Source organism: Triturus cristatus, chromosome 6 (assembly GCF_964204655.1).
Source record: "Triturus cristatus chromosome 6, aTriCri1.1, whole genome shotgun sequence".
In the NCBI taxonomy this organism is placed as follows: Eukaryota; Metazoa; Chordata; class Amphibia; order Caudata; family Salamandridae; genus Triturus; species Triturus cristatus.
The window spans coordinates 808,384,083-808,389,184 of record NC_140589.1 but is presented as its reverse complement, the minus strand read 5'-3'; positions in this window follow the sequence as shown (position 1 = coordinate 808,389,184).

Genomic DNA, 5,102 nt, shown 5'->3' with positions numbered 1-5,102 from the left:
TTTATTTGCCATATTGGGTAGGATGGGCTTTAGCCCACTTCTCATTAAAAAAATGTGCTTGCTATACACCAATTCCAGTGCCCGGGTCAGGGGAAATGGCCTAGTCTCAGAACTCTTCCCCATTTCACGGGGTACAAGGCAGGGATGTCCCCTTTCCCCGCTATTGTTCGCCATAGCAAGGGAACCTTTGGCTGCCAGAATCAGGCAACATCACACGGCACGGGGTATGGGGTTCAGTTCCAGGAACCTTCTAATATCATTGTATGCAGACGACGTGACCCTCTACCTTATAAACCCGAAGGAAAATCTAGACCCTGTACTACGTGAATTCATTCGTTTTGGAGGCCTGGCTGGTATTTCTGTAAATTGGTCTAAGTCGGTAATTTTTCCCCTGACAGGCAACACCCTAAAGGTGTCCTCTGAATATCCCCTGAAGTGGGAGGCGGATGAGGTCAAGTATCTGGGGATATGGATAAGCTGAGATCTTCAAGTAATCTGGAACCTAAACTACGGGAAAGCAATCATGTGGCTGGGAGAGAAGGTAAAGATATGGGCAAGACTACCCTTGTCACTCACAGGGAGGATCGCAGTGGCTAAAATGATCATACTGCTCAAATTTCTCTACATATTTGCAAACATACCGATTCCGCTCACATCGCATTTTTTTACCACCCTGAGATCGCATTTGGTTGAACTGGCGTGGGCAGGCAGGCGAGGGTATCTTAGGACATGCTGACGCTACCCTTAAAACAAGGAGGATTGGGCGCCCCAGACATGTGTTTATATGCGCTTTGCGCTCAAGCCCAATTTTTGCATTTTTGGACCCACCCAACTCCCTTCCAGCCACATGTGGCAGTGGAACAAGATGCTGCAGCGCCAGTTCCGCTAAAAGTAGCCATATGTGTAAAAGTGAAACGCCCTAGAGGAGATCTAGATTCTGCTGGAACATTGTGTTGGACATGGGAGGATGTGCGCAAGAGGGCGAGAATCCCATTGCTCTATGCCCCCTCGCTTTCATTGGCGCAAAACCTGATGTTGCCGTGTATTGAAGACGGCATTGGCAAACCCTTAGAGAAGAAAATGCACCTGCATACATTTGCTGACCTCTTTCCCGACAACACATTCATGTCCCCTCCGGTGGCAGAAGAAGGCCAAACTGTACCCTTCTCTGAACTGTTTTTGTATCACAAAGTGCGAGCAGCATGCTGCGCACTTAGCAAGGATTGCCCGGCGCCCCCCACCCCCGACTTTCCCTGCTTTGGAAAGCGTGGTGGGCTCCCAATCCCCGCGCAAGTTGGTCACCCGTATATATGGGCAAATGCAGAACACAGCACCAGTAGTCACACCTAAATCCCTCCAATATTTGAATGAGGACATTCAATCTCCGCTGACTGAGGGACAGTGGAACTTTTGCTGCGGGCAACTTACTGAGCTATCTCCCAACTATAGGTTACGGTTTATACATTTTAAATACTTGCACAGATTTTACAGGACACCTATCAGTCTGAAAAGGATGGGGCTCAGGGAGAACGATGAATGCTGGAGATGCAGATATTCCCCTGCCTCTTTTTTTACACATAGCATGGTCCTGCCCGATGATCGAGAGTTATTGGTCTCAGATTTTTACTTTGGTGAATCAGATTGTTGGGTGATTGGATACCCCATCCCCTGAACTTGGTATACTGGGGTATGTTAAGGATACGCCACCCAAATCGCGCAAATTGCATGCTTTACTTTTACTATTCGCTAAAAGACGAGTGGCGGTATGCTGGGGCAGGAGGAGGGTGCCTTCGATAAAGGGCTGGCTGGCTGATGTAGCATATGGTCACACACAATTGAACACGTTCTGGGAACTAATGCCATCAACATCCCGTCCTCGCGATATATGGGAGCCGTTCATGCAGTGGGCTCAGAAACGACAAGACACGGGGGAAACTAGAGACACCTTGGATGGGTAGTTTCTGTAGTAGATAGAGATAGTACATGGGGAATGTACGCTAAATGTTGGACCACTATTGTTCAGATCCAGATAGAGGCCAAGGCCAATTGTATGGGATTGTGTGTGATTACACGAATTTATGGCAACTAAATGAAGGTTCTATCTATTCACATATGTATGAAAATATGTTAATGTGCGTAGCCCCTGAAGCTTAAGGGCATGTATAAAAATGTGTATAGCTCATCATCAGAATAGCATGACCAAATATGAGGTATGTACATAACTGCATGATGCATGACAACACTATGTACACTGATATGTTGCGACAACGACTGGCTTGTGTTATTGTTTGCATGGTTTTGTAATTATTGCAAATATGAATAAAAAATAAAAAAAAAACAGCTGAGGGCCTGCCACAGATGCAGGTACACTGCGGCACTCAAGAAGAATATCTTTGCCCCGATAAGCTCTGAATAAAAGGTCCTCGGTATTGAGAGGACAACAGTTAAGCAAGACCCTTCAACCACATGTGACCAGATTGAAAAAAAGTAAGAGGAATCATGTGCAAGGGGCTCCAATCATAAGTTCATTCAAAATAGAGACCAGTGCAGTTTCAATTTCAGTTTCACAGAAGGGTCTCAACCCTACTTGATCAGGGTCGAGTAAGTGGTGATTTTCGATATGATAATGCAGTTGATCGCAGATAGTATACTCCAGCAGTCTGGCGTAGAAGGTAACATTTTAAATGAATCTGTCACAAGGATGAAGGAAGTTAAACCAGACATCCTTGGTGTGGTATTCCCCCACACTTTTTGCCGGCTCTGCTCTTGTTTGATGAATTTGTATTGGTTGGCTTTAGGACTCTCTGCACTTTGTCACTGCTAACCAGTGCTGAAATGCTTGTGGTCTCTCCTTAAACATGGCAAAATTGGGCTACCCATAACTGGTACATTTAGTTTACTTGCAAATTAAATGCTACAAGGGCCTGCAGCGCTCATTGTGCCACCCTCTAAAGTAGCACTTTAAAACAGGTCTGAGACCTGCCACTGCAGCTCGCAGAGCAGTTCAAAACCGCCATTTCGACATGGAAAAATAAACCATTTGCCAGGCCTAAACCCTCCCTTTTAATTTAATTTACTTTTTAGTCACTTCTAAAGTAGGCTTTAAAGGTTTATAGGACAGGGTTCATTGTATTTAAAAGTAGGACATGTGTACTTACGTTTTATGGCTTAGCAGTTAAGAACTCCTAAAGTCGTTTTTCACAGTTGTAAGGGCTAACTCTCCCATTGACTAACACTGGTTTAACTTATTATGGATTGGGAGCAGATAGAGATATGCTGTTCACACTAATGAAATCTAAGATAAAATCTTCATTAATGGTGAAGACAAATTTTAAGTTACAATTTTATCATACATTCCACTTTTAGAAAGTTAGCATTTTCATGTCTTAACCAACTGTGCTTCTGCCAGTGTCTTGGGTCACGTGAATATGAAAGGCTCTACTGCTGGGGTTTGTGTACTGCTTTCAGACAGTGACACAAAGGAGGCTTAGGTGTGGACAGGATGGGCCACCCTGACAGGATGACTGGGGAGGGGCTGTACCCAGCCCCACTTGCTCTTCAAAGGGCTTTGCTTTCTGCACACACAAACAAATCTGACTCCAGGCCTCTCCTGCCTTTTGTCAGCCCAGTTTGGAGCCTAAATGGGGGAAAGGGGAAAAACTTTCCAGAACCAGATGTGAGGGTAGGACAAGGAGTCCCCCACACCTGAAGGCTGGTCCCAGTTATAAATATTTGACCTCAGAGCCACTTATCAGAACGTTCCTTGACCTGTGGGAGTTACGGAAAGACTACCCAGCTGCCAGAGGGCTGTCCTGCTTTTAATGGCCAGCCTTGCTGGTTCAGAAGGAAGCCTGGGATCTGGTTGCCTTCATCTCAAGCTACCCAGAGTGACTCCAAGTGTCAATTGGCAGACCTCCTCTGTGAGCTACATTGACACCACAAGCTTCAGATGCCTCCCTGCACCTGACCATCTGACCTGCTGCAACTGGACCTGCCTAAGTCCTGCTTCTGGCTTCTGCTGGAGTGAGTTCCCGATTCCCAAGAGATGCCCCCAGGTCCTAGATACTTTTTTTTTTTTTCTTGCATTTGCAAATTTCAATTTAATCGTGTTGAATTATTTTTGATACATTTCATCTCATTCAAACTTGCACGATTTCTTAAGCAAACTCCTCATACATTTCGTTTTATCAGCAAAGTCTTTTACAAACCTGGTGTAAAATTCACTTACCACTAAGAAAGATTTTAAATCATCCTTGCAAACCAGAATTATAGTATTGACAATGTTGTGTACTAACTTTTCACGAGGACTAACTCCATTGGTATCGATTACGTGTCCCAAAGAAGTTACACTGTTTACTCTCAACTTACACTTCTTCTTTTTAACTGTTAGACCATTACAACAAAGTCTTTCCAAAACCCCATCCAATTTCACATCGTGATTTTGTACATCCTTTTTTGCATCAATCTCTGAAAAATAGAAGACGCAGATGCCAAACCAAATGGCATTCGTTTGAATTAGTATGCTCCAAATGGTGTGATAAAGAGGTCAAATGTTTAGATAAATCATGCAATTCAATCTGATGATATGCTGCAGATAGGTAAATGGTTGAAAAACATTTGTTTTTACTCACGGTAGCTTTCATGTAATTTAAGTTGGGAAAGAGGTGCCTATCAACTCAATTTGCGCTGTTTAAATCACGAAGGTCCACACATAATCTAATAGTTTGATCAGGTTTCCACGCCACCACTATGGATGCTAACCAATCTGACTCTATAACCTCAATGACGCCGGCATCCACCAGTTTTTTTTATTCACTTTTGACACCATCCCTCACAGTCATTGGTAAATTACGTAACTTGTGGACTTTGGGAAGACGACTCCGGCGTAGTACTACTTAATGTTTGAAACCATTTAACTTGCCCAATTTATTAGTAAACACCTCAGGAAATGCTTGTATGATATCCTTCCCATGAATAGTGGCACCCACTTGTGCAATGTCTATTTCTTGGCCCATGGCAACACCCAGTAATACTTGTTCATGCATCCCCGGATGTAACTGAATGCCCATAGCAGACTGATGAATAAGGCCTAACAATGGGGC